This window comes from Episyrphus balteatus, chromosome 1, assembly GCF_945859705.1.
Source record: "Episyrphus balteatus chromosome 1, idEpiBalt1.1, whole genome shotgun sequence".
In the NCBI taxonomy this organism is placed as follows: Eukaryota; Metazoa; Arthropoda; class Insecta; order Diptera; family Syrphidae; genus Episyrphus; species Episyrphus balteatus.
The window spans coordinates 146,768,633-146,782,679 of NC_079134.1; the positions used below are offsets into that span (position 1 = coordinate 146,768,633).

The window sequence follows — 14,047 nt, forward strand, 5'->3', positions numbered from 1 at the left end:
TATTTACATATGCTGAAAAGTAAACCTTTTATGGAATGACTCATTCTCATGCATTATTCCCGAATATTTTATTCATGTCCCAAGAAAATTCCCTTTCTTTGAACAAATCGGACATCAACTTATCTTGCAATAAAACTGATGAACAAAAACAAAAATTTTTAAATTTATAAAAAAAACTGTTTTAGAATATTAACTTTCTATTGAAAAATTAAATATTCATTTTGTTATGTAGGACATTAGAGCAAAAAAAAATAATTTTATTTTAATTTTAGGTAATTACTCAGAACATCAGAACCATTATAGAAACATATCAGGAATAAATTAATTTTACTATTTGGAATTAATATTTAGGATTGGTCTCGAAATACTTACAAATTGTGGGGTACAGTGGTGTGCTAAAAAAAAATTTCACATGATTTTGATTAAAATTATTTAAATTTCTTGTAAAAATGCAAGCTTTCTATGAAAAGAATAATAATTTTAATTAGATTTTTGAAGGATATAATATCATTTTTATAAAATAAAATTTATAAATCGTAGAGCGATTACAAAAGTAAAATATTTTTCAAAAGAAAGTTTGGTATGCCATTCAAAAATATAATTTATCAACACAAAAAAACTAAAGTTTCAAAACATTTCATTAACCCGTTTTTAAAAAAATTGTTTCCAATATTTTGAATATCCAAAAATTTATTTTTTTTTTTTAATTTAACTTATTTTTAATTTAACGGTAATTAAAATACTTGTGAATACAAATTTTCATTGAAATCGGTTGAATCGTTAAGTCAATAAAAAAAAAACTGTTTTATGACAATTAAAATATTTTTTTTTTAAGTAGGTACCTACAACACTATTTGAAACAGTACACATAAAATATTTTTTTAAAAACCGTATGAGCCGTTTTTTAGAACAGTAGGATTTTTCATGGGTTGGGGTCAAAATTCTGCTTTTCAAAAATGTTAAAAAGCTAGCGCTTTTTAATATTTTCCAACCTTTTTTATTTTTTTTTTGCAGAATTTTGTAAAATAATCATCTTGCTAAAAAATGTCAATTTTTGTAATATTAATTTTTTTGATAAATCAATAAATTTGAAAAAATATTGAGAAACGATCTTAAGATAAATTTAAAAATTTTAAATTAATCAAATAAAAATTAATATTCAAAAAATTGAATAAGGAATGGAATATTTTTTATCCCGCAATTATTAGTTTTCAACGGTCATCTAGGCAATTAGGAAAGTACCAAATTTAAATTTAATTAATGGTGTATTTTTGTTTAGTAAAGGCATATGCTTTGAAAAAAAAAATAGAATTAGCAGAATGTTTTCTTTAAAAAATGCTGGCAGAATTTTGAAAGACAGAATTTAAAAAAATTTTGAAAATCAGAATTTTTTTGAAAAAAGCAGAATTTTGAAGTCAGAATTTTTACCCGCTTCCGTTTTTCATATTGCTTATACGCGAGTTCCTTTAGTTTTGGTGCAAAAATTAAAACTTCAATTTCGTCTCTAGGAATCTCAAAAAAACTACCAAACCTGTGAAAAAATCGCTTCAGTAGTTAAGGCTGTAATTCAAAATACGTACACACTGACAGATAGACTTGCAGGTAGTCAGACAGACAGTATTGTCTGATTGTTATCTTCAGTTCGATTTTTTTATAGGAATCCTAAACATGCAATTTTCAAAATATTAAATAAGACAAACAAATACAACTTTGTTTAAAATAATTCTGAAAATGTGTGTACCTAATAAATCACATCGAAAACTACGTTTGGTAGTAATGACCTTTTCAGAAGCCAAAAGATAAAAATAATTAAATTTTACATTTTTTTTCGCGAAATTTCTAATTTGAACAATTTTTTTTTATGTAAAGGGTCACTGACAAAAATATAATAATCACATTAGTATACGTTTTCTAAACTTCACTCTTAGGATAATTACTTTCAGCTCAGGGTCAAAAACATTTTATACATACAGTAGCGAGCAAAAAAAATGCAAACGAAAAAGGTTAAAAGAGTTTTACATGATAACTAAGTCATTTTACATCGTTATGCTACCAAATTTGGCACACAATATTGAAAATGTTTTATTTTCACGAAACAGAGTCGATTTGTGGAATATCTTACTTCAAGACAATTATTTGATCAAAAGTCTGCCTAAATATGCGTTTTTAGTCGAGCAAAAAAAATGCAAATGTGTAAAAAACAATAAAGTATAATGATTTATTCATATTTTTTGTTTATGTTTTTGGTTTTTTAGGTTCATATTTTATTAATATTTTGTTGGGAACTCTTTATTTAAAACAAAGGCGCGGATTTTTTTGGTATTGAGTCTATTAAAGACTATCATACATTTTATGGTATTTGTTCACATTCTGATCAAATTTGCTCCATCAGAACTTTGCAATTTGAATGCTTTCGCTTTCTAATCACCCGATCTACAAGATCCTACAAATTTTCTGTGGTATTGGGGTCTGAAGATCGCGTTAGACACTTCAGAACAGCGAAATTGGTCATTTTCAAAAAGCTTTTTTCTAACCGGCTGGTGTTTTTGCGGTCATTATCTTGTGTAAACAAGCTGTTTTCGGGGATATTGGACTAAAAATGTGGAACATATGGGTTTCCACAATGTCCTTGCACATTTCTGCATTCATCCGATTTATTCTTTTCATTTGGCACAAGTGACACACTTCTCGAGAAAACAAACCCTAAACAAAAACTTACTATTAATTTCTTTTCATGAGTATTTTATACTTAACCCACACCTCCTCCGTGTTTAATAGCAGGAACTTGATAAATAGGGTTATATCGTATCCTAGAGGCCTTCACAGACAGTGAAAGCCATCTGACAAGAACAAGTTGAACTTGCTCTCATTGCTCAAAAAAATCCTACCTCACTTTTTCACTTGTCCAATGCATATGGCACTTCGCGAAATCAAACCGCTTTCTGCTATTAATTGAAACTTTGTAAGGTTTTTTTTCCGGTCGTCTTGCGCAAAGTTTGGCCTCAAAAATAGCTTGTTTACACAAGATAATGACCCCAAAAACACCAGCCGGTTAGAAAAAAGCTTTTTGAAAATGACCAGTTTCGCTGTTCTGAAGTGTCTAACGCGATCTTCAGACCCCAATACCACAGAAAATTTGTAGGATCTTGTAGATCGGGTGATTAGAAAGCGAAAGCATTCAAATTGCAAAGTTCTGATGGAACAAATTTGATCAGAATGTGAACAAATACCATAAAATTTATGATAGTCTTTAATAGACTCAATACCAAAAAAATCCGCGCCTTTGTTTCAAATAAAGGGTTCCCAACAAAATATTAATAAAATATGAACCTAAAAAACCAAAAACATAAACAAAAAATATGAATAAATCATTATACTTTATTGTTTTTTACACATTTGCATTTTTTTTGCTCGGCTAAAAACGCATATTTAGGCAGACTTTTGACCAAATAATTGTCTTGAAGTAAGATATTCCACAAATCGACTCTGTTTCGTGAAAATAAAACATTTTCAATATTGTGTGCCAAATTTGGTAGCATAACGATGTAAAATGACTTAGTTATCATGTAAAACTCTTTTAACCTTTTTCGTTTGCATTTTTTTTGCTCGCTACTGTATGTAAGTCGAGTTTTATTGGTAACTGCGTTGGCAATTAGTAAAAATTGTATACCGTAAACAACAGCAAACGTTTCAGAATTAATTAATAAATTAGAATTTTTTATTTAAATTAAATAAAAAATTCAGTTTTCGTTGAATTGTTGTAAAAACTTTAAATAAACTTTGTAAATAACTTTAAAAGATAAAAGTCAAATTCCTCTTGACTTCGAATTCTTAAATTTGGTTCTATTTTTGTTTTTTATTTGATATTATAATTGATGTATTTTGGAGATTACTTAAAAACAATCAACAAAATTAAATGTTGCTCACCATTTTTCTGGCACAATACTGTAGAATATATATACAATTTTATGGTAATTTTTGTTAATTTCATGCAAAATACTGAGCTTTGGCACCAAATCTAGTTCGATTTAGAATATTTAATTAAATTGCTTTGCCATACAATACAATAAATAAGTTGATTAAATACGTCATATTATATTGATTCAACTTAATGCAGCTTAAAAATAGAATACGAGATTAAATCAATTTATATTCTGCAACTAATATTAAACATTGTTTTTGAACTTAATTTTGTAGCAAACAAAAGGGGACATCAAAACCTGTTTAAAATCTCAGTTTTTTTTAATAAATTAAGGATTCAATAATTATGCAAATAATAATAATTCACATGAAATTTAAAACAAACAAATGCTGCATTTTATTTAAAAAAAAAAAATCAAATACAAAAAAATTGATAATTTGGCTTGAATTTTTTCTCTTTATGAATACTTTTGGAATATTTTATGTAATGGTGCATAAAGAGGTAAACTTTAACAGAATCTAAGATCTTTAAAAATGCATATTTTTTCATTTTCATATTTTATACTCCATTTTGTAAAACATATATTTCTGGGTAGTGAGGCGGCTTAGCATTAAAAGAGAGTTCAATTGTGCACTTTGTGATAAAAGCATGAAACTAACATCGTTGGTAGTACTCAATATAAGAGTTATTTTGAGATATTGGGCCACCTTTTATTCCATCCGGAAGGGTAGATACAAGACTTTTTCTGTGTTGCACTCAATTTGTTGCATATCATAGTATAGGCAATGAAACATTTTTATTAATATTACACATGATTTCGAGGTATTTTCTAACGCCCGATCGAATAAAATCATTACCAAAATGTCTCGACCATCATGTAAAAAGTTATTGGACTCTTTATGAATTGTCTTTTACTCAAAGAGCTAGAGTCAGAATATTACCAAGTACTCCTTGAAAATAAGTAGTAGGTTTATAAAATTTTGTAAGGGCGTTTCATATACCATAGAAAAAAATATTAAAATATGTCCATCAAAAAATTTCAGGTCAAAGGGTGTTTTTTCTAGCGAGAAAGAACACTTTTGAAATGGTACCATTGCACCAGATGGAAAATTTATGAATTTTTTTGAACCGCATATATATTTTAAACATCGTATGAGAATCAAAAATAATCAAAAAATGAATTATATTTGCCATGGAATATTAAATTTTCATGCAAAAGTTAAATTGCTTGCTTTTATTTTTTATTAAATTTTCATACAAATTAACGTTTTGAAGGAGTGAGGTGCAAAAGTAAAAGTATGAAAAATAATTGTGCAGTTTGTGATAAAGGGATCAAATTAATAGGATTGTTAATACAATATATAACCCTCATTTAAATTTATTGGGCCACTTAATATTTTACCTAGGAGAATCTACATGAGCCATCTAATAATCACAAATTTCACAAAAATTCATTTAATTTGCTTTATGTGCATCGTTATAAACGCCGTTAAAGGTAAAATATTAAGTGGCCCAATATCTTAAAATGAGTGTTACATATTGTTCTATAAATCCTATTAATTTGATCCTTTTAACACAAACTGCACAATTATTTTTCATACTTTTACTTTTGCACCTCACTCCTTCAAAACGTTAATTTGTATGAAAATTTAATAAAAAATAAAAGCAAGCAATTTAACTTTTGCATGAAAATTTAATATTCCATGGCAAATATAATTCATTTTTTGATTATTTTTGATTCTCATACGATGTTTAAAATATATATGCGGTTCAAAAAAATTCATAAATTTTCCATCTGGTGCAATGGTACCATTTCAAAAGTGTTCTTTCTCGCTAGAAAAAACACCCTTTGACCTGAAATTTTTTGATGGACATATTTTAATATTTTTTTCTATGGTATATGAAACGCCCTTACAAAATTTTATAAACCTACTACTTATTTTCAAGGAGTACTTGGTAATATTCTGACTCTAGCTCTTTGAGTAAAAGACAATTCATAAAGAGTCCAATAACTTTTTACATGATGGTCGAGACATTTTGGTAATGATTTTATTCGATCGGGCGTTAGAAAATACCTCGAAATCATGTGTAATATTAATAAAAATGTTTCATTGCCTATACTATGATATGCAACAAATTGAGTGCAACACAGAAAAAGTCTTGTATCTACCCTTCCGGATGGAATAAAAGGTGGCCCAATATCTCAAAATAACTCTTATTTTGAGTACTACCAACGATGTTAATTTCATGCTTTTATCACAAAGTGCACGATTTTGTTGCTAAGCCGCCTCACTAGGGTAATGAGATGAGTAGGTAGAAATGAGTAGGCTTTAAGAAAGCTTGCGCAATTTCCAATTGATTTATGATTGATTATGTGGAATATAAAATGCAATCCAATGCAATTTTAATTCAAAATACAAATAACTTTTCACTGCACGGAAAACTAAAAATGTATTAATGTGCCTCCCACATTTACTCATGCGTGTAGTGATTAATATATTAATATGAATTAATATTGTTTCTAAGTATGTTATTCAGTCACACTCTTATGGGTTTTTGACTCAAATTTTATAAAGTTTTATTTTTAATTTTTTATTTTATTTTACTACCGGTTTTAAGTTCCTTAGCGCATGGTTTTATTTATTTGCAAAGCAATCAAATATACACCTTATCTTAGTATACAATGCAAGTCATAAATGAATTTCACGAATTGAACACAAATTATTTAAAAGTTTGTTTGCAGCAGGTTTCAGCAATTAGTTTATACTTTTGATTTTATCTTCACTTTTAATAAGTTAATAGTTTTTTTCAATCTATGACGTGTTCAGAGTTTCACTGAAAAAAATTAAGGGAAATTGAATTGCATTGGAAATAAGTTGTTGCTTAGATTTATGATTGAGAATTAGCTAATTATTTTAAGATGACTTTACGACTCCATTTTTCCACAATTCAAAAACACTTATTTTTTGTATCGATTTTGAAAATTGGAACAATTTTTTTTTTTTAGAAAAAGGTATTCACTTAATTTCTCTTTCATTAAAACAAATTCATAGAAAATCGATTGCAAAAAAACCGCTTTCACTTTAATTTTAACTTGTAGTTGACAATTAACTTACCTTTATGTAAGTAATTGTTTCGGACTCCATACAAAATTACTAAATATATTAACACGGTATTCTTTAGAACATTACTTAAAATTTGAGTATTTATATTTCTCTGCCGCCGGGTACAAAGGGGTTAAGTCATAAATGATAGTTTGTCAGAAAATGCGAAGTTGAGCTAAACGATGAATTTTTTAGCATTGATCCTCTTATTTTTATAGGAAAGAGTTGTTCTAAATTTATGTTTTTGATAGCAAATATTCTTATTTCATCGAAACCCGAAAAGTGCAATTTTGTGACTTAACCCCTTTGGTCCCGGCGGCAAAGATTTTATTTTTGGTAATTTTCTATTTTGAATTATGACAAATATTTTATCCGGAAAAAATGACGGAAGTAAAGTATTTAACCCAACTTGAATGACAATACATAAATTTGAAACAAAATCTTTCTTTTTATATCCTTTCTCAAGAACAAAGAAAATCATAATATTGGGGCTGTCAAAATATTAATGACGCACACATCAAACAGCAAGGGGTATGTAAAGAACCTTCAAATATGTCAAAAACATTTTTTTTTTTTTCTAATGAATAGAATTCAAAAACAGATATGAAAAGTAAATTTGAAGCTTACAAGAGACTTAAAAGTTGTATTTTGTTTGTTTTTTTTTTTAACAGTAATATATTTAAGGAATTTTGATGAATACGTCAAAACAATAAAAATAAAACGTGCATTTTTACCAAGTATATTCCTTATCATAATTTCTTCAAGAATTTAATTTTATAAAATTAAATTTGCTGGACGATATGTATACCGACGGCGGAAAGCAACTTTATATACTTAGTCCACTTTTTGTCAAAAATGAAATAATGATGCAATCATACGAGTTTGAGGGTGCTCCAATCGCATTTTAAATCCGTTTACCTAGTAGATATTGATAGATACTTTAGTCTTACTGCAATTTTTTTTTAAATAACATTCATGCAAAATTTTTTTTTGTGGTACAATTATCCATTGAATGTTCTATATTCTTTTACATTTCAGTTTTTGGACGCAAACAATAACTTTCAGTGAAAAGCGAATTTTCCCAAAAAGATACAACACTCTGCCATTTTTCAGAAAATCGAAGAGAAACTAAATTATATTTTTTTACATAATTTTATATTATATAAAATATAATATTAAATAGATATAATAATATATATATCTAAATAACTAACTTAAATTAAAATAATAACCCAGGCTACATGATATTTTGTTTTTATCTTTACTTCGTTGAATGGACTTAAGAAATAATGATTTTCTGGTGGATACATTTTTTTATTTTTGAATGTTCTGTTTATTTTATTGTTCTTTTTTTGTCTAAATTCTTTAATTTTTTTTTTTAATTTTAATTTTTTGTACCTACTTTGTTCTAAATTTTGGTTTTATTTTTTTTTTTTGCTATAATGGTTCCTAAAAATTACAAAAATAAACTAATGGAACATTACACAGTACACTTGTATAGAAATTGTTCTACGTTCATTTTTGGGAATTTTCAAACGAAGAAACGGGAGCGGGTCATAATTCTGCTTGTCAAAATTCTGTACGACAAAATTCTGTGGGGTCAAAATACTGTAATACCATAATTCTGTACGTCATTATACTGTAAATACAAAATTCTGTACGTCAAAATACTGTATCAACAAAATACTGACATGCAAAATTCTGTTTTGTAAAATTCTGTACGGCAAAATACTGTATATCAAAATTCTGTAAAAATGCTGTAAAAAAATATCGTTTTGATAATGTAAAAAAGTGCGCGCGCACTTTTTTACATTATCAAAACGATATTTTTTTACAGCATTTTTACAGAATTTTGATTTACAGAATTTTGATGTACAGAATTTTGAAATACAGTATTTTGACCAACCAGAATTTTGCTATACAGAATTTTGACTTTCAGAATTTTGTTCCTACAGCATTTTGCACATACAGAATTTTGACATACAGTATTTTGGCATACAGTATTTTGAATACAGAATTTTGCAACATACAGAATTTCGACCCCAACTCCGAACTTTTATTATTAATTTTATTTATGTTAAACATTTTTGGAACGTTATCCTTCTCTATCTTCTCAAGCAGTAAGTACAAAGCGTCCAACCTTTGAAAAAAAAAAAAATGTTCAACATTTTAAGATGAAAACTTTTGCGTTAAACTTTTTTCCATATTATCTTTATATTGCATTAAAATGATGTTAAAAACGTGAAAAGTTTGAATACCCCAATTTGTATATTTTTAACAAATACATAGAAGTAATAAAATTCAAAAAAAAAAAAGTTTGGAATAAATTTTTGTGATATTTTAGCCTAATTTGACTGTACCTACTTTTTGAACAACATTGAAACTATACCGCCATTTCTTTAAAGGAATCTTAATAGTTGTTTCCCTTCAAACAACCTCTAAAACAAGTGCAAAATTTGGATCTAAAAAAAGTTTCTACATAAAAGCAATGTTGTTTAGAAATCCCTTGAACGACACCGTTTACCGTTTAGTTACTTAGAATATTTTTTTTAATGGATTTTGACAGAAAATTCATTTACATATTTATTTTAAGTGATTTTTTAATTTTCGACAGAATAAATATTTTAATTGTAAATAAAACAATTTTGTACTGGAAAAATTATGAAAAGTTTCTTCGATTTTGTTACGAAGTGAATAAAATATCAAAAAATAAGCTTTACTGTGTGACATTTTGTTGAGGAATTTGATGATCGGAAAATCACTGTGGCATCTACAATGGGGAACGGGTAAATTTTTTTATTTATAAGTCCCATGGGTCTACATCAAATCGCTTACTTATACTTAAAAAATAAACTCGGTTAAACAACTTTTGCTGAAATTGGAAATTTCCATAACATGTATGTATTTTCTTATTAAAATTCAAGTTTTCCCGAATTTGCGTGTAAAAAATGCATTTTAATTGATATAAACACCAAAAAATTCAATTTTTATTAGCGTTCCGATAATTTGAACGACCAGTGTATTTGGTATATCTAAAGTCTAAAAATATACACAAAAACATACCTAACTGTAAGAAAAAAAGCAAATTTATATTTAGTTTAAATTTAGTCTGACAGAAAAAGTGTAAGTTTTGTTTTAACTTTTTATCGATCAAATTTTAATAGTTTTACTTGACAAGTTTCTAAACAACTTAAACCAAAAACAAATTCCCATCACGTGCCAAAAATATTCATCTTTAACTGAAGTAATTCTTCATAATGATAACCCATTATAATAAATTCCAGGATTAAAATTAAGTGGTAAGGGAGCAGATGAGCTCAACTCAAGGATAATGTTGCCTCTCGTAAAAAAAAAAATATCTTTTTTATGACATCCCTCTTACTTACATTACATTACACATATAAAACTACAGCGAGTATAAATTGGGGATGGTATTGCTTAATTGCTTGGTGTTAGGTGTATCCGGTATATAAATTCATAAAACAACCAACCGGTAACCAAATAACATGCGAGTATAATAATAATAATGAATCGTATGTGTGTCTTGTTGTCTATACTTCTGACATCCTTTTATATATTTTCATTGACTTTATTCACGAATGTTTGATATTGTTATTTTGACAAAAAAAAAAACATTCCAACACTTTTTCTTATCAACCCAGAAGGAAATCCAATCGAGACAAACCCAAATAAAACTTACCGTATATTCAGCATAAATCAATCACGTGTAAACCCATTAATGAGTCTCGCATGTGTGTCTTATAGAAAAGACGCGAAAAGAAGACTCCGACGATAAGAAGAACTCTAAAAGAACTTGTTCCTTTGTTGTTTTCATAATAATGTTGTGCCCCACCCGAATACCTAGCAGTTTTGCTTTTTCATTTCTTTTTGCATACAAACTTCTTATTTTCTTATCGTAAGTGTTTCTTAATGTTTTGTGTGTTGAAATTTTATTCGCAAAACCACCATGCGCCACGTTTGTAATTTCTGAAAAAAATTGCTTATTTGATTTTAATTTTCAGGACCGGATTATCCTTAAATGTATAAAAGTAAACTTATAATTAATTTTATGCCATAGGTATATCGTAAACGAGATTAAAGCTTAAAATTAACTTTTCTGAACAAAATTATTAGAGTTATCAGTCAAGTCGTTCTCAAAACAAACTATTATTTCGAACTAAATTTGAAATCAAGAGAAGGATTGTAAAAAATCATTTTATTTTTATTGCATTTCTTTCCAATACAAATTTAAAAGAAATATTTATTGAAAAAAAAATTGCATTGAAAATAAAAATTTTATTTCAAATAAAAATTTTTTGCATTGAAAAAAAAAATTATTGCAAAATTTTTATTTGCAATACATTTTTTGTATCAATGCAAAATATTTTTACTTGCAATAAAAAATTTATTTTCAATGCAATTTTTCTTTTTTTTTTTCATTTGCAATAAAAAAAAATTTGAATGCAAAATATTTTTAGTTGTAATAAATATTTTTTTTTTTTTGTCAATTCAAATATTTTTCAGTTGCAAAATAAATTTTTTTTATTGCAAATATTTTTTAGTTGCAGTAAATATTTTTGTTGATGCAATTTTTTTTTTATTTACAATGATTTTTTTTTTTTAATTTTTAGATATGGCTGCTCGAGAATCCAAACTCAGTGAAAGAATTTGTTTTTTAACTGGTTAGGCATATGGGTACGGTGACCATCCGTCCCGGTTTACCCGGGACTGTCCCGTATTTCTACAGCTTGTCCCGGGTTTTTATTTAAGAAACCCGGGACGTATAAGTGTCCCGTATTTTGTAATTTGTCCCGTGATTGTCCCGTATTTGCACATTCTCTGATTTTTTTATTCAATATTTTAAAGACTTTGTACGAAAAACAAGAAAACAGTGATTGGAAATTAAAATTTTTCTAGTACGCTGCTGAAGCAAAACGAAAAATTTTCTAAGTCTCCAAAGTAAAAAAACGATAAAAAAAACTCTCCATATATTCTAGCACAGGTAAGAATTTCGTTGCCTAAGCTGCGTACTGTGCAACGAAAAGCAAAATTTTCGTTTACGATTTCGTTTTGCCTCTAGACTAGGCTTTAGTTTTTTTTAAATGTTCGTCCACTCGTATTTAGTTCCAGCTTCTGTTTGTCAGGTTGGTACACCAGGAAAAATGTTTTCAAATAAAGAACAATATATGGAAGAGTAAAGAACCCAGATAAGTTTCAAAACTTTTAAGGACATGTTAAAAGTTGTGTTAAGGTTTATACAATTTGAAAACCATTTAAATAAAAATGTTAAAAACAGCTCTCCCGATTTTGATTAAAAATATATTTTTTTAGAAGTTATAAACAGACATTATTAAAAAAACCATTTTCTTGATTTCTGATTTCGTAAACGACTTAAATGATTTCAACAAAAACGCTCCCTAAAAATCGTTTAGGAAATCTTAATATCAAAAAAAGGAAAAATTATGAAAACTCATTTAAAAAAAATTTAAATTTTTTATCCGTCCCGGGTTTGGCTTCCAGAAATATGGTCACCGTACATATGGGTTACATTGAGGTTAAAAAAAATAACCTCGAGCAAAACTGGGCAGTATCATAATTGGGATCAAATGTGAGTAGATAAGTAGCTTCTTCCCTAAAACTAAACAAATTAAGTAAATGAAGAATCTGCATTATTTAATTTAATTAAATCCAGCCCTGATGAATTCCATTCAGAGTTGCATTAATTCTGATTCTTTTTATTTCTGAATTTTTGTTAATTCTCTCTTCCTTAGCCGCAGGTAGGCATCTAAAATGCCATTAGAAAACCCCCTTTGCATGTTGCATGTTGGTTTGACTTGACTCTTTTAATGATCAAAATTTTAATGCAGGAACGCTATTTAAGTCGCTTGCGTGTTTCTTTCAATTTGAAGTGTAACTACACAACACAACACAATACACAACATAGGGTCAGTCAACGCTATCAAAATTATTTTATATTTTCATAATCCAAAGTGCGGGTATTGAAAAAAAATTTTCTTTACTTAGTTTCATATGCATTTTGTATAATCGTATTATACGGAAAAGATGTAGCTATGAGGCTCATTTAAAATGCGAAACCGGAAAATGTCCCGCACATGAAGTTCCATATATAGAATTCTTGTTTATATATGTTTTTCTATGAGTTTTAAAATATTATTGTTGACGTTTATAGTTAACATGGTGATGGTGGTGGCAGTAGCAGTGCCACTTTGTAGCTTGATACCACTTCATGTGGGTAATGGGTTTTTAATAGTAAGTTTTAGGTTTTTCTTTTTATTTGTCGGTTTGTGATTGTAAAATCTTTTTAGAGTCGGAATTTTCAAGAATTATGTTTTTTAATACAATTCTAAATAATATTTAAACAACTTATCACGGAATTAGGGAAACCTTTAAAAAAAAAAGAAAATGTTTAACCCTTGATCCTAAAATTAGTTCTAATTATGTAAAGGAAAAAGGAAAAAGAAAAAAAAAGAGAGATTTTAAAAAGTTTTACGATTTCCATTAAAGGTACCTAAGATAAGAGTTCCAGAACATTTTATGAGTATAAACTTAGTGAAGAACTTCTCGAAAATCGAATTGGGAGTAGCTTATTATTTTAATTCTTGTTTAATTAGTTACGGCAGTTTTGAATTTTTCGCTGGTTTTGGTTTCGCTAAGTTCATATGAACTTATCATATTATAGCACCCGCCTCCCCCTGAATCGAACCCAAACTAGGTGCATATTTTAATGCTAATTAGTTTAATGCTAATTAGAACTTAGCGAATCCAAAATAAGTTTATATTTTGTTTCTATTATAGCCGTGTGTTATTGGTACTCAGTATTTTTAAGATATTTAGTAACGGTTTCTATAAAAACTATTTTCCGTCTTTCAAGAACTTTTCAAATCTTTCCCATATCTTTGTTATTGCCCGAGATATCTTAAAATGAAGTAAGTGGCTTTTTCTTCATATATCATAGAGGAGATAATGACGTTATAAAATTTATGAAATATGCAAACAACTA

General features: G+C 27.7%; 1 protein-coding gene across 1 annotated transcript in view; it reads right to left on the minus strand.

Moving 5' to 3' along the window:
- LOC129907371 (tyrosine-protein kinase Src42A-like) overlaps positions 1-14,047 on the minus strand; it is a 68,488-nt gene that overhangs the window by 36,777 nt on the left and 17,664 nt on the right. The gene's annotated exons all lie outside the window — the stretch shown is intronic.